The following is a 22,874-nucleotide window of genomic DNA, read 5'->3' as shown; positions in this document are numbered from 1 at the left end:
AAAAGTAAGAAAAGATGAGGATGGTCACTTCATATTTGTTAAGGGAAATACTCAACATGATGAGATGTCAATTATTCACATTTATGTACCCAACCGGAATGCTCCTCATTTATAAGGGAGACCCTAACAGACATTAGCAATTTAATATCTTCCAGTACCATAATAGTTGGAGATTTTGACACCCCCTTGGCAGTGTTGGATAGATCCTCCAATAAGAAACCAAGCAAAGAAATTTTGGACTTAAACTTCACTATCCAACAATTGAATTTAACAGACTTCTACAGAACATTTCATCGTAACAAAACTGAATACATATTCTTCTCATCAGCCCATGGAATATCCTCCGAAATTGATCACATCTTAGGTCACAAGTCTAACCTCAGCAAACTTAAAAGTATAGAAGTTATTCCTTGTATTTTCTCAGATCATCACACAATAAAAGTTGAACTCACCAATAACAGGTATCTGCATACTCATACAAAGACATGGAAACTAAATAACCTTATGCTGAAAGATAGCTGGGTCAGAGATGAGATTAAGAAGGAAATTACCAAATTTTTGGAACAAAACAATAATGTAGACACGAATTATCAGAACCTGTGGGATACTGGAAAGGCAGTCCTAAGGGAGAAATTCATAGTGTTGCAAGCCTTCCTTAAGAGAATGGAAAGAGTCAATAATTTAATGGGACATCTTAAGCTACTGGAAAAGGAACAACATTCCAACCCCAAACCCAGCAGAAGAAAAGAAATAACTAAAATTAGAGCAGAATTAAATGAAATCGAAAACAAAAGATCAATGAATCAAAAAGTTGGTGTTTGGAAAATTCAACAAAATTGATAAACCTTTGGCCAACCTAACTAAAAATAGAAAATTAAAGTTCATAATATTATCAATCAGAAATGACAAAGGTGAAATAACAACAGACACCTCAGAAATTAAAATAATCCTTAATGAATACTACAAAAACTTTATTCTTTGAAATATGAAAATCTGAAAGAAATTGACCAATACTTGGAAGCACACCAACTTCCTAGACTTAATCAGAAAGATTGGAAATGCTGAACAGACCTATATCAAGTACTGAAATAAAATCAACTATATGAAATCTCCCATAAAAACAAAGAGTCTAGGACCAGAGGCTTCACATCAGAATTCTACCTAACCTTTAAAGAGGAACTAGTACCTGTATTACTTAACCTTTTCCAAAACATCGAAAAAGAAGGAATACTTCTCAACACATTCTATGAAGCAAATATCACCCTAATTACCAAACCAGGAAAAGACTTAAGAAAAGAAAACTATAGATCAATATCTTTAATGACCATAGATACAAAAATATTCAATAAGATCCTAACAAACAGAATCCAGCAATGCATCAAATGAATTATATACCATGACCAAGTAGGTTTTATACCAAGGTCTCAAGATTGTTTCAATATATGTAAATCTATAAATGTAATACATCACATAAACAAACTAAAAAACAAAGACCATATGATTCTCTCAGTTGATGCAGAAAAAGCTTTTGACAATATCCAGCACCCTGTCATTATCAGAACACTTAAGAAAATTGGTATAGAAGGGACTTTTCTTAAACTGATAGAGGCCATCTACAGCAAACCCACAGCCAATATAATATTGAGTGGAGTAAAATTGAAAACATTTCCACTCAGATCAGGAACCAGGCAAGGTTGCCCATTGTCTCCACTGCTTTTTAACATTGTAATGGAAGTCTTAGCCATTGCAATCAGGCAAGAAAAGGCAATCAAGGTATCCATATAGGGTCAGAGGAGATCAAACTTTCAATGTTCACAGATGATATGACTTTATACCTAGAAAACCTCAGGGACTCAACCACAAAACTCTTAGAAGTGATCAAGGAATACAGTAGCATCTCAGGATACAAAATCAATACTCACAAATCAGTAGCTTTTATATATACCAATAATAGTTAAGCCAAAAAAAAAACAGTCAAGGACTCTATTACCTTTACAGTTGTGCCAAAGAAGATGAAATATTTGGGAATTTACCTAACAAAGGACATGAAAGATCTCTATAAAGAGAATTATGAAACTCTGAGAAAAGAAATAGCTGAAGATGTGAATGAATGGAAAAGCATACCATGCTCACGGCTAGGAAGAATCAACATTGTTAAAATGTCCATACTACCCAAAGCAATTTACAAACTTAATGCAATCCATATCAAAGCACCAACATCATACTTTCAAGCTTATGAACATATGCTCTTCCCCAACGATTAATCTTGAAGTGCATTTTAACACTCCAAATGAAATATAACCCCAAAGTATTTGAGGTATATATGTGTATATACACACACATACATACACATAATTTTATTACACAATTATACATACATGATTTTAATTTTCAAATATTATACATGTATTCCCCAAATATTATCCATTTGTATATGTTATGTGACACACATACACACACACACACACCTGGAATTAGAAATTCAAAACCCAAGAAAACAAATGGACAAAAAATAGGAAGAAATAAAATGAGAGCTTCAGATAGCAAAATTTTAATACACTTTAATTATAGGTCAAAGCCTAAAATAATGGAGGGGATGAGTGGATGCATAATATATTAATGTTGTATGTTCTCACAATGTACAAACAGTGCAACTTTACAGATGATATGAGAAGGAAGAGAAGAAGAGGAAAGTGTGATAAGCTCATTGATTGTCTAATAAATGGGATACAAGTGATTGATTAGAAACAGATAAAGTAGCAGGACATGGTGGCTCATGCCTATAATCCTAACACTCTGGGAGGCCAAGGCAGCAGGATAACTTTAGCCTAGGAGTTTGAGGTTACTATGAGCTGGGCTGAGGTCACAGTACTCTAGCTTGGGCAATGGAACAGGTCTCTGTCTAAAAAAAACAAAAAACAAAAACCAACCCTCTCCCCCCCCAGAAACTGATAGGCCAGATGGTAAAAGTTTAAATGAAAATGTATAAATAATTTTGTTAAATAATGAAAACACTGAAAAGCAAAATTATAAAGAACACATGTCACATAAAAAAGAGAAAATATCAAACATCTTGTGATTACAACAAAAATAATATGGCAGGTTGAGACCAAATATAAGTCATGTTAATGTGAATGGGCTTAACTGATTTCTTAATAATATTTTAAACTTGGCTCACAAAACAAGACACAACTCTGGTATAGAAGAAACAAATCTTATGCCAAAATAATTAGTGGCTCAAAAAGGCTAAAAATAAAATGATGGGTTAAGTTTTGCCAGAAAAAAAAGGAAACAAGAATGCAATCATGATATCAGCAAAATATAATTTAGCTAAAAAACATGGCACTTGACTAAAAAGGACAGGTGGGTTCAAACCCAGCCCCGGCCAAACTGCAACCAAAAAATAGCCCGGCGTTGTGGCGGGCGCCTGTAGTCCCAGCTACTCCAGAGGCTGAGGCAAGAGAATCGCTTAAGCCCAGGAGTTGGAGGTTGCTGTGAGCCGTGTGACGCCACGGCACTCTACCCAAGGGTGGTACAGTGAGACTCTGTCTCTACAAAAAAAAAAAAAAAAAAAAAAAAAGGACACTTTTTAATGCTAAAATCCACAATAAACAAAAAAGAAATAATAGTTAGAAACATATATGTACCAAGTAATATAGTAACAACAATTATAAGTCAAAAACTACAGGAGATGCAAAGAGACACGGGCCACTCTAAGAATGGATTGATACAAGACACATTTTTAGTTCAAGGCAGACCAAGTGGTAAAAATAATGGTAGGCCTATTTAAGATCTAAGTGACACAATCAATAAGGTAGACATTCTATTTATATATCAACATCTAAATCCTATTAAGAAAAAACACACTTTTCTTAAACACACATTCAATATGGACCACAACTGATGATATTTTAGGTTATAAAGAAAGAATCTGGATTTTCCATCAAGTATAAATACTATAACACTGATCACAAGTCAATAAAATTAGAAATTAGTCAGAAAATAAAGAGTCTCCCCCCTGTCTTCCTGGAAATTAAAAAAATAAAATAAAAACTTCCATTAAACAAGTGTTGGGTGAAAGGAGAAATATAAACATAAACCAAATAACTTCTAAAAATTATTGATAAAGATTTATTGGTAAAGAGTACATACACATATTAGAGTCTATACTATACATTTAATATAGTTATCAGAGGAAAACCCATTACCTTAAACATGCCAATAAACACAAAAGAATAAAATAAATTCATTAAAATTTCAACTCCAAAATTAGGAAAAAAATAACAAAGTAAACTAAACTAGAGCAAAATGATAAAAGTATAAATTAAATGAGGTAGAGAATAGAAAAGCAGCACATTTAATTAATAAATCCAAATTCTGATTTTTAAAAAATGAACAAAAAAGACAAAGCATTAGAAAGTTTAGGCGAGGAACAGATGGGACAGAAGAAAAATGTACAAAATATGAAACGGAAGGAGAAAATGACATTGAAATAAGAAGTTTTTTAAAAACACAAAAGATTAAAAGCATGGTTCAGTACAAAAAAAAAATTATTTTGCTGGCCTTTACAAAAAAATATGAAAATATGGATGAATTTAATAAAACCCCAACTGTAAAACTACTTACTTGCTTAGAGGAAATGGAGGAGCAGGTGGGAAGGGTGGTGTGGGGTGCACTGGGTACTGCGTGGAAGTGACAGGGGAGTGACATGTTCAGAGTCTTCCTGTCTGTGTGATTCAGAGTTTTGGAACTATCTTAATGTTTCCCACACACAATAAATACAGTAACATCAACAAAGAAGTGGAAAGAAATTCCAAAATTGTACAAGAAAAACTAATAGACTTATCTGTATTTAAGAGCCACATTGAAGGAAAAAAAAGTTAAGTAACCTAAGTTATTTTGAACACAGTATTTTGACTATATATCTGCAGACTAAAGACAAAAATTGTTAATAAAGATTGAACTGTAGGCAGAAAGTTTGATGTGAGTCAGCAATTCTGAAATTACTTTCTGTGTATTCTAGAGTGTTCTTGGATTAAGCACTAAGTAAATAGCTGGTGGATAATGGGAACCGAGAGTCTCACTGTTGGGGAAGGTGATTACAAATGTGAACATAAGGAAAGGTGACATGAACACTCTGTTACCGGTCTGTAATTGGATTTGGGGATAGAACTGGAAGAATCAATAAATACTCATGATCTGCATTATTGATCTGTTTATCTTTGTGTATATACTTTCCTAGAGGCTAAGGCAATGACACCCCACTAGCAATGAACACGTGTAGCGCCAAGACCTGAGTTTCTAAATATACTGTCTATCCAAAAGAAATAGGGCTCCTTTGATACATCATTTCTTTCTGGGATTGGAACTGGGAAAATACAAGTAAAGTCCAGACTATCTTTTTGTTCTAGAAAGTAAGAAATAGCTCAAAGAATCATGGAGACATTTCAAAAGGATACTTAGCCAGCTTTAAGGTACTCTAGCGGCAAAGTCTGAAATAATTTGTATATAAAAATCGATGATATTAACAATGGATTATAACCTATTGAAGAAAATAAGATTCCACAAGTGCATACTAATATATATATTTTTGAGACATAGTCTCACTCTATCGTCCAGGGTAGAGTGTCATGGCATCATACCTCACAGCATCTGGGACTAGAGGCATGAGACACCATGCCCTGCTGGTTTTTTCTATTTTTAGTAGAGATGGGGTCTTGCTCTTGCTCAGTTTCTTCTTGAACATCTGAGCTAAAGCAAGCCACCTGCCTCTGCCTCCCAGAGTGCTGGGATTAAAACTGTGAACCACTCTACCCTGTGATACTAATGTAAATTAATGAATAAAGGAAGGAACAAATTAGAGAATGAATAGGAGCCATTATCACTGGAGTTGGGTGAGATCTCATTATGGTTTTGATTTGCATTTCCCTGATGATTAGCAATGTTGAGCATTTTTAAAATATGTTCATTGGCCATTAATCCATCTTCTTTTGAAAAGCGTTCATGTCATTCCCCACTTTTTAACGGGGTTGTTATTTTTTCTTGCCGATTTGCTTGAGTTCTTTATAGATTCTGGTTATCAGCATTTTATCAACGTATAGCATGCAAATATTTCCTCCCTTGCTGTAGGTTGTCTCTTTGTTCTAATTGTTTCCTCCACATCCACATCCTTTTAATTTAATCAAGAAGTTCTAAAACAGAGAGATAGGACTCTCAGACACTGCTGATGGGACTGTAAACTAGCACAACCTCTATGGGAAGTGGTAAGGAGACACCACAAAGAACTAATAGTAGACCTACCATCCGATACAGCAATTTCACTACTAGGTATTTACTCAAAGGAAAAGAAGATATTTTATTTAAAAAGACACCTGCACTTGAATGTTTATAACAGCACAATTCACAATTGCAAAGATGTGGAAATAACCGAAATGCCCATTTCTACATGACTGTATTAATAAAATGTGGTTTGTATATACAATGGAGTACTCCCAGCAACAAAAAATGGTGAACTAATACTCCTTGCATTAACCGGGATGGAACTGGAGACCATTCTAACTGAGGTATTACAAGAATGGGAAAACCATCACCACATATACTTACAGTTAAATTGGAATTAATCAATCAACATTTATGTGTACGTATGGAAATAATGTCAAAAATCAAATAGGTGGGGCTGGGCATTGTGGCTCATACCTGTAATCCTAGCACTCTGAGAGGCTGAGTGGGTGGATAACTTAAGCTCAGGACCAGCCTGACCAAGAGCAAGACCCCCATCTCTAAAAATAGCCAGGTTGTGATGGGTGCCTGTCGTCCCAGCTACTGGGGAGAATCGCTTGAGCCCAAGAGTTTGAGGTTGCTGTGAACTATGATGCCATTGCACTCTACCAAGGGCGACAAAGTGAGACTCCATCTCAATAAAAAAAAAAACAAAACAGTAGGTGGGGCCAGCTGCGGTGGCTTACGCTGGTAATCCTAGCACTCTAGGAAGTCAAGTGGGTGGATTACTTCAGCTCAGGAGTTCGAGACCAGCCTGAGCAAGAGTAAGACTCCATCTCTACTAAAAATAGAAAAATTAGCCAGGCATTGTGACAGTTTCCTGTAATCCTAGTTACTTGGGAGGCTGAGGCTTGAATCCAGAAGTTTGAGGTTACGGTCAGCTATGACATCACAGCACTCTACCCAGGGTGACAGAGTGAGACTCTGTCTCAAAAAAAAAAAATCAAGTATGTGGGAGAGGAGTGAGAGGTGGGTAAATTCCCACATAAAAGGTGCAGTGCACACTATTTAAGTAGTGGGCACACTTATAACTTATACCCAAATGGTACAGAAGCAATGCATGTAACCAAAATATTTGTACCCCTGCAATATTCTTAAATAAAAATATTAGAGAATGCAAGGGTATTTAATATCAACCAATAAATGATGATGAAATTAGAAAAATCACCATTGGCAAACAGTAGTAATAATTGATTCATTAATTATCATCAAGAATCATCAGTGGGGGCTGGGCGTGTAGCTCATGACTGTAATTGTAGCATTCTGGGAGGCTGAGGCAAGAGGATTACCTGAAAGTAGGAGTTTGAGGTTGCTGTGAGCTAGGCTTATGACATAGCACTTTAGCCTGGGCAGCAGAGTAAGAAAGAAGAAGGAGGAGGAGAGGGAGGAGAGGGGGGAGGAGGAGGAGGAGGAGGAGGAGGAGAAGAAGAAGAATTAGTGGCTAAAACTCATGGGTCAACAGTATTGGGATAAACTGTGCCTTCTGGTATAATCACTGAGAATAATATAATATAATATCACTTCTGTGTTATTCCTGCTAAAAATGGATGATTTGAATTAAATCACAAGGGAACATCAGATAAATCCACTCAAGGACATTCTACAACATATAGTAACTGATTTAATTTCTTTAAAAATGTCAGTGTGTTCTAGCTTGCATCCCCACCAGCAGTGCAGAAGTGTTTTCTTTTCTCCACATCCACACCAACATCTGTAGTTTTGGGATTTTGTGATGTGGGCTACTCTTTTTTCTTTCTTTCTTTTTTTTTTTTTTTGGCCGGGGCTAGGTTTGAACCCGCCACCTCTGGCATATGGGACTGGGGCCCTACTCCTTGAGCCACAGGCGCTGCCTTGAGTTAGATGATATCTCAAAGTGGTTTTGGTTTGTGTTTCTCTGATGATTGAAGATAATGAGCATTTTTTCATGTCTGTAGGCCATAAACCTGTCTTCTTCAGAGAAGCTTCTGTTCATGTCTCTTGCCCACAATGAAATGGGATCACTTGCTCTTTTCTTATTAGTAAGTTTGAGTTTTCTGTGGATTCTTGTTATTAGACCTTTGTCGGAAATATAACCTGTAAAAATCTTCTCCCATTCTGAGGGCTGTCTGCTTGCTTTACTTACTGTGTTCTTGGCAGTGCAGAAGCTTTTTAGTTTGATCAGATCCCAGTAATGTATTTTTGATGTTGCTTCAATTGCCTGGGGGTCCTCATCATAAAATATTCTCCCAGGCCAATTTTTTAAGTTTGGAGAACACTCAGGGATCTAAATGTAGACCTGCTGTTTGATCCTCCAGTTCATCTACTAGGTGTATATCCAAAAGACCAAAAATCACTTGGCAACAAAGAAATATGCAACAGATTGTTCATTGCGGCTCAATTCATAATAGCCAAGTCATGGAAGAAGCCCAAGTGCCCATTGACCCATGAATGGATTAATAAATTGTGGTATATGTATACCATGGAATACTGTGCAGCATTAAAAAAAGATGGAAACTTTACCTCTTTTATGTTTACATGGATGGAACTGGAAAATCTTCTTCTTAGTAAAGTATCTCAGGAATGGGGAAAGAAATACCCAATGTACTCAGTACTACTATAAAACCAATTTATAATCACTCACACTTTTGTATAAGAGATGAATCACAAATATAGCTCAGGATAAAGGAAGGAAAGGGAGAGGGGTGGGAGTGGAGGGGAGTGGTTCGATAGAGGAAGGGTTAATGGTGGGACCACACCTATGGAGCATATTGCAAGGGTACACGTCAAATCTATCAAGTATTGAACACAAAGGTCTTAACACTGTGATTAATTAAATGAGGTGAAAGCTATGTTAATTAGTAGGATGTAAGCACTCCAATTTGTACAAATAATCAACACATTGAATCTCACAAAGGCATAAATGTATTCATGACCTATGTATATAAGACTTAATAAAAAAATAAAAATGTCAGTGTGATGAAACAAAGCATGAGAAACTAAGATTGAGGGCAATTAAAGAGACATGGTAACTAAACATAAGGATGATAATTCTGGATTGGATCCAGGACCAGAAACATTTATTTCTTGCTGTGAGAGTATTATTATGACCCCATTGATGAAATTTGGGTACGAACTGTAGACTAGATAATAGTATAACATTCATCTAAATTTCCAAACTTTTGCAATTGTACTGTAATTTCATGAGGTGTGTCCTTGGTTTTTAGAAAGTACACACTGAACTATTTAGGAGTTTAACACATAATGCATTCTCAAGTCATTCAGAAAATATATAACAGAAAAAGAGCGAATATGGTAAAACATTAACATTTGGGGAATCTAAACAAAGAGTATATGAGAATTTTTTTACACTATTGAAAATATTATGTAAATATGAAATTTTTCCAAATGGCAAAGTTTTTTAAAATGTCCAGAAATGGCTGAAAGCTATTAAGATAACACACAGTGAAAGAAGATATTTACAATGTGTAAAACTGATAAAGGGCTTTTATCTAAATGTGTAAATCTTTCACTTCAATACAAAAAGCAAAAATAATGTAATAGAAAAATGGGTAAGAGACTTTTAGGTACTTCATAAAAGAGGTTTCCCAAATGAAGAATACATATATATATGAAAAAGAACTCAGAATTATAGGTAATGCAAGAAATGCAAATTAAAACAAATAGTGAGATGCCTCCATACACTCACTAAAATGGCTGTGATTTACAGGAATCTACAGAGAACTCAAGTTAATTAATAAGAAAAGAGCACACAACCCCACATTTTGTGGGCAAGAGATTTGAACAGAAACTTCTCTGAAGATGACAAGTGGCCAACATACACGTAACAAATGCTTATTGCCCTTAATCAGAGAAATGCAAATCAAAACCACTCAGAGATATCACCTAACTCCAGTAAGATTAGCCCACATCACACAGTCCCAAAACTGGGTGGCACCTGTGGCTCAGTGTGTAGGGCGCCGGCCCCATATACCGAGGGTGGCGGGTTCAAACCCAGCCCCAGTTGAACTGCAATCAAAAAATAGCCAGGCGTTGTGGCAGGCGCCTGTAGTCCCAGGTGCTCGGGAGGCTGAGGCAGGAGAATCACGAAAGCCCAAGAGCTGGAGGTTGCTGTGAGTCCTGTGATGTCATGGCACTCTACCAAGGGTGGTAAAGTGAGACTGTCTGTACAAAAAAAAAAAAAAAAACCAAAGTCCCAAAACTCCAGGTGCTAGCATGGATGTGGAGAGAAGGGAACATTTCTACACTGCTGGTGGCATTGCTAACTAATATAACCTTTATGGAAGGAAGGAGAATCCTCAAGGAACTAAAAGTTGACCTTTCCTTTGATACCACTATTCCATTACTAGCTATATACCGAGAACAAAAAATCATTTTACCACAAAGACATTTGCACCAGAATATTTGTTGCAGCCCAATTAATAATTGCCAAGTCATGGAAGCAGCCCAAATGCCTATCAAACCATGAATGGACTAACACATTCTGGTATATGTACACCATGGAACACTACTCAGCCGTAAGTAAAGATGGATACTTCACATCTTTTGTGTTTGCTTGGATGAAGCTGGGACATATTCTTCTTAGTAAAATATCTCAAGAATGGAAAAAGAAGTATCCAATGTCCTCAATACTACTATGAAATCAGTATATAAGCACACTCTATGCCAGTGGTTCTCAACCTGGGGTTGCAAACCCTTTGGACTGTATTAAATTCACGGCATTAGAAAGGTTGAGAATCCACTCAAATGACGAAACAAGGAGCAGCAAGGTAGAGGGCGAGGGGAGTATAGGGGAGACAGGAGGGTGCCTGGTGGGAGGAGGGAGGACATTTGGTGGGATCTCGCCTAATGTGCATAATGCAGGGGTACTTTCCAAAATAACTAAGAGGTAAATTATAAATGTCTTACCACAAAAAAATAAGTAAGTAAGGCAATGGTTATGTTAATCAGTTTAATGTAAGCATTCCACGTTATATATCAAATCATCACATTGTACCCCATAAATGTATACAGTTAGGATTTAATTATAATAAATTAAAGTAAAATAAAATCCTGGCAAACCCAAGTCTAAGTGAGAACATAGAGTGACAGAAACTCTCAGACAATATAGCCAGAAGACCAAAAATCACATTATAACAAAGATATTTGTACCAGAATGTTTATTACAGCCCAATTCATAATTCCTAAGTCATGGAAAAAGCCCAAGTGCCCATCAATCCATGAATTCATTAATAAATTGTGGTATATGTACATCATGGAATATTATGCAGCCTTAAAGAAAGATGGAGACTTTACCTCTTTCATGTTTACATGGATGGAGCTGGAACATATTCTTCTTAGTAAAGTATCCAATGTATTCAGCCCTGCTATGAAACTAATTTATAGCTTTCACATGAAAGCTGTAACCCAATTATAACCTAAGAATATGGGGAAAGAGGAAAGGAAGGGGAGGGGAGAGGGGAGGACGGGCAGAGGGAGGGTAATTGGTGGGACCTCACCTACGGTGCATCTTACAAGGGTACATGTGAAACTTACTACATGTAGACTATAAACATCTTAACACAATAACTAAGAAAATTCCAGGAAGGCTATGTTAACCAGTGTGATGAAAATACGTCAAATTGTCTATAAAACCAGTGTATGGTGCCCCATGATTGCATTAATGTACACAGCTATGATTTAATAAAATAAATAATAAAAAAAGAAACTCTCAGACATTGTTGGTGGGAGTGAATATTGGTAAAACCACTTCTGAAAACCATTTTTCAGAATGTCAGAAGCTGACATTCTCAGCTTTAGTGATGAACTTACTTTATGACCCCCTTCTCGTCACATAGTCTGTAGAAATGAATTAACATATTCAGCAAAAATGTGCAGTTCTTCAATGAGCGACTGGACATTTTCTGGTATGTGTACAGTATAGTACTACGCAGCAATGCAGCAACACACAGAGCAATGTGGATGAGTCACAAAATGTGACGTGAAAAAAGCCAGACACGGGAGAATGTCCAGTATCTGCCTGCACACACACACACGTACGTACGTACTATAAGATGGACAAAATCAAACGCAGGGATTTGAAGTCTTCTGCAGGATATGTGACCAGAAGTGGGTGTGGGGGTCATAAAGCACATGTAAGTTCAGCTTCAGTAGAAAATGTCAGTTTTTCAAAGTGGTTTCATCACTATTGGCTCCCATAAACAATATCGGAGAGTTCCTGTTGCTCTGTGTTCTGGCAAGACGGATTTGTCAGGGTTTGGGAAGAGGGATGTGCCGTAAGAGGGTTTGATTTCGCAATTTAAAACTCAATTTCTTGAGTTTTGATGATGTTCTATGAGATTTCTTGACTTAGGTGGTTACACAATTATGTTCACTATGTGATAACTGAGTTTACAATTTTATCATCTGTCTCCTTGTCTGTACGTGTGACATGCAATAAAAAAAATTGAGAAACTAAAGAGACATGTCAACAACAACAACAATTGGCAAATACAATTTTCACAGTGATTCTGCCGTAAAGTTGAGAGAGTGGGTAGCTAAATAATGGTCACACTGACAATTCTCATACGACCACATCAATACCCAGATTGAAACTGCAGACGTACTGTAAATGAATCCCATCCTCCAGTTTGACAGCCAAGTTCTGAAGGCTTCAGTTAAAAAAAATTTGGAAACCAGGGGAAAATGTCATATTAATAATGAAATTTGCCTGGGGTAGATGGAGTTAAACCTAGGCATTACATGGACGCGTTTCCAAGACGGAGACTCAGCACCGACCTTTCATATATTCATATGGCTTCATCGTATTTTATTTTTCACTTGCTGACATTAGTTTCCGTGATCACCCTATATTTGCTAACAGGCTTCAGCATAAATTTTCCCCCCAGAATCTAACATTCTGACTGCTGGACTCATCCTTTTCTAGAACAGAAGCTGTTCCCACCCTCCTTGGTTATGGTAACTTTTACTTTAATATTTTAAGCCACAGAATAGTCATTTTTCACCGTCAATGGCTAATTAAATTTAATGATCTGTTTCTGCGCTCACCTCATCCTCGTCCTTTTTTCTGGGTTTCCTTTCTCTGCCAAAAAGAAGAATGCACTTAATTTGTTCTTTTACTAAGCTGTAGGTGGTAAACTCTGAGTCTTTGAACATCAGAGAATGTCTCTATTCTGCAGTCTCATTTGAAGAATGATCGTGTTCAAAGTCTGAAGTTAACAATTACTTTCCCTTGGCACCTTGAAGATAATTCTCCATTATTGCTGATTAGAAGTCTGTTACCAATCTGTTATTCCTTTGTGGTAATCCATCTTTTTTATGTGTTAGCTTGAAGATGTTTCCTTTATTCTTGATGTTCTGCCATTTCAGAGCTACGTGGCTGGATGAGGTTTTATTTCTATTTGTCTGATTAGAGCACAGAATGACTTGTCAGAAAGAGCAGGTAATTTCTACAATTCCAGAAAATTCTCAGCAATTATCTTGCGACACATTTATTTCCTGTTAGTCCCTTCACTCTCTTTCAATGAGACTCTTTAAAAGTATATGTGGCCTCTAAATCTACACTTTATACCTTTTAACTGTTCTTTAATTAAAATAAAACCTTTGTTTCTCTGTTCTGAGCTCTGGGTAAATACTTCATGACTAGGTCCCGGCTCTCCAGGTCTCTTTTAGCATATACTTTGGAATTTATTCTATTTTTTGATTTATTGGATTTTTAATATCTATGTTTTACATTTATAAGAACATTGAATTTTTTGTATCTACCACTATTTTTTTTTTACTGTCTTTCCCTACCCCCCAGTTTATGAGGTATAATTTGCATCACTCATTTTAAGTTTGTAGTTTGATACACTTGGGGAAATTGTAGCTAGTCTAACCACAACCACAGTGATCAAGATACTGAGCCTTTCTACTACCCCTCAAAGTTCCCTGGGTCTCTTTGCAATCAGTCCCCTTCTCAGACTCTTAGCTTCAGGCAACAACTATTCTTTCTGTCACTAAGTTGCTCCTTTTCTAGGACTTCAGATAATAGGACTTACACAGTACATAAACTTTGTCCTTTGACTTGATTCACTTGGCATAATGTTATTATGATTTATCCACATTGTTGCATGTAATAATGGTTTATTTCTTCTTATTGCCGAATAGTATTTTATAGTGTGTGTGTGTGTACTGTACATTTTTAAAAATTATTTTATGTTGTAAGAACACCTAACATGAGCTCTACCTTCTTAACAAATCTTTAAGTGTATAATATAATATTCTTGACTATGGCCTGTTCATCTTTCGGGACTAAGACTCTATGTCCATTAATTAGTAACTGCCCATCTTCTCTTTCCCCAGCCTCTGGTAACCACCATCCCCTCTCTGATTCTAGGGTTTTACTCCTAGTCACCTCATATAGATGGAACCACGCAACATTTTTCTTTCTGTCCGTGGCTTATTTCACTCCAGGTCCACCCACGTTTTCCTTCCTGGGTAAGACCGAATCATAGTCTACTGTGTTTTTGCTCCACATTTTCTTCATCTGTTATGATGAACACTTATACGTCTCCTAGTATTGGCCATTGTGGACATGGAAAGATCATATTTCTTTGAGATCATGATCTCAGTTATTTTGAATAAATACTCTGAAGTGGGATTACTGGATCATGTGATAGTTCTATTTTTAATTTTTAGTGAAATCGTCATACTATTTTTCAAAACAGTAGCATAGTTTTGGATTCCCACCAATGGCACGCAATGGTTCTAATTCTCTACATCGTTTTTTTGTCTTTTGTTTTTAGTAATAGGCATGCTAACAGAGATGAGGCGATATCTCATTGAGTTTTGATTTGCATCTCCCTGATAATTAATGTTGAGCACTTAATATATGCCTTTGGCTATTTGTGCATCTTTTTTGGAGAAATTTTTGTTCAAATTATTGCCACTCCTCTTTTTTTTTTTTGAGATAGAGTCTCATTATATTGTCCCGGGTAGATGTGTGGTGTCATAGCTCACAGCAACCTCAGACTCTTGATCCTCTTGCCTCAGCTCCCCAAGTAGCTGGGACTACAGGTGCCTGCTATGACACCCAGCTAGTTTTTCTATTTTTAGTGGCAACTGGGTCTCACTCTTCTTCAGGCTAGTCTCAAAGCACCCAGAGTGCTAGGATTACAGGCATGAGCCATGGCACCCAGCCTGTAACCCAATTTTAAATTATGTTATTAGGGGTTTTTTTCCTGTTGAGGCCAGGCATGGTGACTCATGCAGGTAATCTTAGCACTTTGGGAAGCTACAGTGGAAGGATCACTTCAGGCTGAGAGTTCAAGACCAGCCTGAGCAACATAGTGAGACCCCATCTCTAAAAAAAAAAAAAAAATGTACAAAAATTAGCCCAGTACAGAATTGTGCACCTGTAGTCCCAGCTACTTGGGAGGTTAAAGGAGAATGATCACTTGAGCCCAGGAGTGTGAGGTTCTAGTGAGCTAGGCTGACACTGCACTCTAGCTCAGAGAACAGAGGGAGACCTTGTCTCACAAAAAATACATTTTTTTTGTCGCGTTGGAAAAGTTCCTTATATTTTAAAGAATAACCCCTTGCCATACATATGATTTGCAAATATTTTCTCCCATTCTGTAGGTTGTCTTTTCATTCTGTTGATATTTTCCTTTTCCATAATAAGCTTTTTAGTCTGCAAATAACATCTGATATATAGAAAACCTTACTAAAGGTTCCATTAAACAACCATTCAGTTGTTGATTCTGTGGGATACAAAATTAACAAACAGAAATCAGTCAAATTTCTATACACTCACAAGAAACTATCTAAAAAGGAAGTTACATAAACAATATTACTTACAATAGCACCAAAAAGAAAAAGAATTAGGAATAAATTTAACAAAGTAGACAAATGACGTGTAAACTGAAAAATAGACACTGTGGAAGAAATAAACCAAAGAGGACACAACCAAATGGAAAGACATCTCTTGATTATGGGTCAGAAGACTTTACAGTTAAAATGGTCACATTACCCAAAGTGATTCCAGATTCAACAAAATCTGTATCAAAATCTTAATCATACTTGTTTTTTGAAAAATAGAAAAAACAACTCTACAACTCATATGAAACCACAAGAGAGCATGAATAGCCAGATCAGTCTTGAGAAGGAAGAACAAAGCTGGAGGCATTATACTTCAAAACATTTTACAAAGCTACAAGAATCAATGCAGTATAAAACTGGCCTACACACAGACATCTAGACCAAGGTGGAATGGAACAGAGAGCCTAGAAATAAATCCATGCTTATATGCTCAACTGGTCTTTGACAAGGGTGCCAAAAACACAAAATGGGGAAAGGATAGTCTCTTCAACTAATGTTGGAAACTGAATATCTACACATAAAAGGATGAAATTGGACCTTTGTCTCACACCAAATGCATAAGTCAACCCCAATGGATGAAAGACTTAAACGTAAGACCTGACACTGTAAAACTCCTAGAAGAACATAAAAAAAGCTTCGTGACATTGGTCTTAGCAATAATTTCACGGATGTCACACCAAAAGCACAGGCAAAAAGAAAGTAAACAAGTACTTGTATGTTGTAAATATTATGTATGTAATTTGTTTACTTACTAACTTATGGATGGCCCCTGAGGTATTCCCAATTTGTTGGCTATTATAAATAATGCTGGTTAACCTTCATGCACAAGTCTTTGTGTGAACTTGTTTTCACTTCTCTTGGGTAAGTACCTATAAATAAAACTGTTGGATGGTGGGATAAGCGTATGTTTACCTTTGTGAAACACTGTTAACTGTTAAGTTGATGTGGTATTTTACTTTTCAAACAGAAGGTATGCGATTTCTATTATCTCCATATCCTCACCAACACTTGATTTTGCCGGTCTTTTAAACTTTAGCCACTGTAATGCACGTGTTGTGGCATCTTAGTGTGGTTCTTATATTTTCCTGACAACTAATTACTTAATACTTGTTTTAATGCATTTATTGGCCATATGTATTAAGGATATAAACCTTTGTCAGACATATGCTTTTCAAATATAAAAATTTCCCCTTTCTATGGCTTGTCTGTTCATTTTCTTAACTCTCTTTTGAAGCTAAATTTATAATTTTGATGAGTATTTTAATAGTATTTTGTTCCGTGTTTTTTTTTTTTGCTGCTTAAATCATCATCGCCTAACTCAAGGTCATCATCTAACTCAAGGTCATGATGATTTTCTCTTATGTATTCTTCTGAAAGTTTTGTTAAACTATTAGCTGTTGAATTTAGATTGAAGATCAATGTCTGGTTATCTTTTTAATGTGGTGGTTACTTTATTTTCATATTTTGGGTGTTCCAGTAACATTTTGTGTAAAGACGATCCTTAAGATCCAAACCAGTAGGACATATAAGTGATTCTATATTTCTTAGCACTCTCAGTTTGGTTCCATTGGTCCATGTGTACACAATACATGGATGCCACACTGTCCTGAGTCCTGTAGTTAGGTACTGAAATTAGATAATAGAAGTCCTCCACCTTTTTTCTTCTTTTTAAAACTTAATAAGCATATGAAAATATGCTCACTATCATATGTCATTAGGAAATTTCCAAAACACTAATGAGATACCACTACACACCAATTAGAATGGCCACAATACCAAACACTGACAGCAGAAATTCTGGCAAGGATGTGAAACAACAAAACTCTCATTCATTGTGGGTTGGAATGCAAAAGGGTATAGCTCCTTTGGAAGAGAGCTTGGCAGTTTCTTATAAAACCAAACATATTCTTACCATCCCATCCAGCCATTGTATTTCTTGGTATTTACCCAAGTGAATTAAAAACTTCTGTCCTCACAAAAATCTGCACATGGATGTTTATAGCAGTGTTATTCATAATTGCCAAAACTTGGAAGCAAACAAGATCGATTAGGAGAGCAGATAAACAAACTGAGGCACACTGAGGAAATGGAATAGTATTCAGTGCTAAAAAGAAACGAACCGTTGAGCCATGAAAAGACACAGAGGAAACTTAAGTGCATGTTACTTAGTGAAAGGAGCCAATTTGAAAAAGTCACATAATGTACATGATTCCACCCTTAGGATACTCTGGGAAAGACAAAACTCTGAAGCCAGTAAAGGGATCCATGGTTGCCAGAGGTTAGGGGGATAAAGGGATAAATACATAGAGCACACAGGATTTTAGGGCAATGGAACTGTTCTGAATGATAACATGATGGTGGATACGTGTCATTACACTCTACTGAAACCCCAGAATGTACACCACCACTAGTGAACCCTAATACAAACTATGGACTGTGAGTGATAATGATGTGTCAGTGTTAAGTCCATCCACTGTTACAAATGTCCCATTCTAGACAGGACAGTTGACAACATGGGCAGCTCTGTGTGTGCTGAGGGGTGGGGAGGTGGTACGTGGGAATTCTCTGTATTTTCTGTTCAATTTTTCCGTGAATCTAAAACTGCTTTTAAAAAAAGTCTTTATTTTAGAAAACTGAACACATTTTTAAGAGAGTTATGGCATTTAATTAAGCATGTTTTAATGGGTAACATAATCCCACTAAACATGCTAAAGTAATTTTTACATTGCAGAAAAAATAATTTATTGCCCCATCTAGAGCAGAAATCATGTACAGTGTTTCCATGAAGGTAAGGGACAAAATATTGACACAACTAGGGCCTAAGACATGGTCCCGGAGACCTTAGTTGTGTTTATGGTTGTCAGTTATTCATCCTGTGAATATATATTTTCCACCAGGGTTAAATCCATGTTATAGAATCATTTCCTGAGTCATTCTATCAAATCTTGTCTACTTGATGTACTGTTCCACTATCTTACTGAAATGCAGGTACAGGCTATTTGCCAGTCTAGAAATTGTATCAAAAATTCCTGTTACTTCTCTGCTTTTCTTCAGTGAGCCCATAATGTGGACAGCTAGCTACTAATGAGCACTTTGCTTCTCAAGTCCAGGTTAGGTCAGCAAATGTTTACTGGGGGACAGGCAAGTCATTGTGATCATTGCCAAAAAGTCAAAATAATCCTTATCTTCATGGGAGTTCTAGTCTATTGGGGGCAGAGATAATCCTTGTATTATTAATTCTAGGATCTTGACAGGATGAACTTTATAATCTCCGATCAGTATTTGGAGAGCCACGTCTTCATTTCTGTGTTAAAAATCTGTCTTCCAGGGCTCCTGATCACCTTACACCCCCAGTCCTCAGACCGGACCTACAGACTTAAAGATCTCTTGGATATGCCCTGGGCCAGATGACTTGCTCAGTTTCCTTCTGTCTAATATGGCTAGAATTTCCTCTTGTCCATTTTATTTCTACCCAGTAGGACTCTGAGACATTGACCAAGAAGCTAGATAGGGAAGAGAGGTAGAAAATTTTCTTCTTTAACGTTTATTAACATCTTCAAGCTCAGCCCATCAACTTGTCCATAACTTTCATTTCCCTTGTGTTAAAAATAACTGACAATTAGTCACTATTTTCTTTTTTTTTTTAGTCACTAATTCTCACATCAATTGGATTTAATTTTGACTGAAGCACATTACTTAAAACATCAATTTTTAATTCAACTTGTTAATATGTTGTTTAGGATATTGCATCCTCATTTATAAGTGAAATATGTTTGTAATTTCCCCTTTATAATAATATATTTCCTCCAATTTTAATATCAGGTGTATCCAAATTAAGTGGAATGATTTTGAAGTATTTCTTCTTTTTCTATTGTCTATATGATTTGGCATGATCTGTTTTTTTAAATTATCTTTTACTTTTATTTATAAATATTAGTTGTCTATTTTTTGAGACTTTGGAAAAACAAAATAAGAAGAAGTTAACTGATGACTCCATACTGAACCTCAGAGTCAAAGCATTCTATAATAGACATACTCTTATTTGACGAGGTGAATGTTACTTTCTTTGCATTATCATTATTATTATTGCTTAATATTTCGATGCAGCAATTGTCTGATTTCTTTTCCGAATGTATTTATCTTCGTTTGTTCTTCACAAGGTTTTTGTTTCTAGTCCTTATCTTAGACATTGTTATTAAATTTTAAGCCTTTTTAATTTTGTGAAGGCAAAAAGTGGAAACCTAATAAACACATGTGTAAAATAAATAAATAAATAAATAAAATAACTGACAATACCCCACCCAGCTATCCTTAATATACTCCTGAGCATCAGTTCCTCTTCGGCCTTAGAATTTCTGAAGACATTTTTCTATATCCTTGCCCTTTCAAGGAGAAGGCATATAGGAACAGAGTGTGGGTTTGGTTCTTGGCTATGATGTTTATCTGCTGTGTGAATCTGCAAAATTACTCAATGTTTTTGACCCTCAGCTTCCTTCTTAGGGATGTGGGTATCATAATGATTATGCTGGGTACCTGGTTGTGTTCACTTAAAAGTCAAAACCAGGGACCATAAATGTTAGACTGTCCTTTGAAATGATTACTAAGTTTATGTTATTTCAGCAACATAGTTAAGTTGTATAACAGAAATTGACCTTCACAGCAGCATGTACATAAATTAGTGTGAATCCAATTGAAAGGTAATGTTCTGCTATTTGGATTCCTCCCTTCTAAGATCAGAAAGGCAGTTTTCTTCATGAACATTCTTGGTTACCCAACCCACAAATGGGTTCAGCCTGGGACCTAGTGCTGGCCATTTGAAGAGCGAATTATCGAAACAATGAGGATTGCCTAGGAAGAAAATGTGAAGGAGGTCTGTGAAAGAATAGGAGGGATAATCTCAAATGTGTCTCCCCAGCTAACTAAGTGCAGGGCTCTCACCGTCGGCTGCGGAGGGCAGCTCAGGTTGTGTGGGGGTCAAAGTCACAGGGCCTCAGGTGGTCTGATTCAAGAGTCAGGTGCTGGTGATGGATGGTGAGGCCTGTGATAGGCTAGTTAAGTGGCTTGCGTGGTAAAGTCTGAGGGACCAAAAACTAACTTAGGGAAGGGGGCATTTTGCAAGGATGATTACAACCCCACCCCCGACCCTGATTCATTTATTCTCCAGCCTGGAGAAATCAGAGTATCTTTATATCTGACTGCTTCTTGCTGATCTGGGATGTAGCTGGATGTGAGGAAGAACTAAAGTGTTGGACCAGTGACTTAATCTTCTTGGTATGTGTTGTTGAGCTGCCGCTCTTTCACCACCAAGGCAGAAAAGTATATCTGAAGAAGTACCATGCCCTCTCGGGTCCTTTCTGGGGAGCATTGGTCCAGGCTCCTCAGATGGAATCTCTGTCCAACTTTCCTCTACTTACTCATGAAAACAGTTTCAGGGAGCTAGTTTAATGGGCAACTTCTATCCTGTTATGGACTAAAAAGTAGGCAGTATACTTATTTTTTGTGAAGGAGTAGCCTTAGGCTCTCCAAAGCTCACAAGCCCACTCTTTTTTCTGGCTGCTGAATTGCGGAGAGTTTTCTGGTGGTGGTGTTTTGACATGAGTGTGATGAAGCTGTGGTTTCAGTCCTGTTAGCTGGACTGATGAGTGTGTGGTCAGGAGCACCTCCAAAAGGCTGATCCTATGCAACTTTGGGTGGTCCTGGGATACTGGTTCCACTGAGTTTTAAGCAATACCTTATCTCCTAGTCTCAAGGAATAGAGGGGTACATATGTTAGAAACCAGAGCCTGTTGGAGGCAAGCTCAGAAGCGTTTTATAGAGCTGTTTCACATGTGACTGAGCCTCCATTTCTAGGGGCAAGAGGTCATTGAGTAAATCCTGATTAGAGGCCTTTGGGAAGGGTCTCCCACAAAATGTCAAAGAACTTAGGCGCCAATTTATTTCCAGGAGCACCCAAATTCTCAGCAGGGCAGGGGATAGTGCTTTCTCCCATGTCAAGCTGGCTTCTTGGCAGATTCTAGAGCTCTGTTAACCCACTCTTCTTCACCTTGAGGACTGGGGTCTCCCTGATGAATATAATTCACCATCAAGCCTCAAAATTCATGCTATCTCCTGAGTCAAAAACGGCACCATGATTACTTTGGAGAGTCTAGGGAAGTCCAAACCTGGGAATTACTTCTTTTGAAAGAACTCCAGTGACTTTGGAGGCCTGTTCCCTCCTGGGTGGATAGGACTCCATCCATCCTGAAGGGGCATCAAAAACAAACAGATAATGAAAATTTCTAGTAACTCCCAGTATCATGGTCAGACCTAGTCACTGATCCTCTCCCCAGTGGTTTCTCTTTCTAAGGAGGCAGCTCTGAGTCACCCACAGGTTTGGGTTGTTTCTCACACATACAGGGAAATCCTGGATGATAGACTGAATGGTCCTCTGCAGATGGGCCGAGTGAGATAAGGCTGTACCCACTGTGAGGGGCCTCAGCCTGCAGATGGATTTGCTCAGGTACAGGCTTCATATGGGCCTTGGGAAGGAAGATTCTGTTTTTTAAGCCATTTTTTTCATGGTTTTTAGCAAATCCCCATTTTATAGTGCCTTCAATATCCATTTCAGAATATTTTGGGTCATGATTATCCAACTGTAGGGAGAGATTAAAGACAGGGGTTAGACGATTGCCAGGCTGCTCTTGTGACCCTCAAGTCTGCCATGACATTTCCTTGAGGTATATCTGTCTTCTGTTGCT

Source organism: Nycticebus coucang, chromosome 11 (genome assembly GCF_027406575.1).
Source record: "Nycticebus coucang isolate mNycCou1 chromosome 11, mNycCou1.pri, whole genome shotgun sequence".
NCBI classification, from domain to species: Eukaryota; Metazoa; Chordata; class Mammalia; order Primates; family Lorisidae; genus Nycticebus; species Nycticebus coucang.
This window is presented reverse-complemented; position numbering follows the sequence as displayed.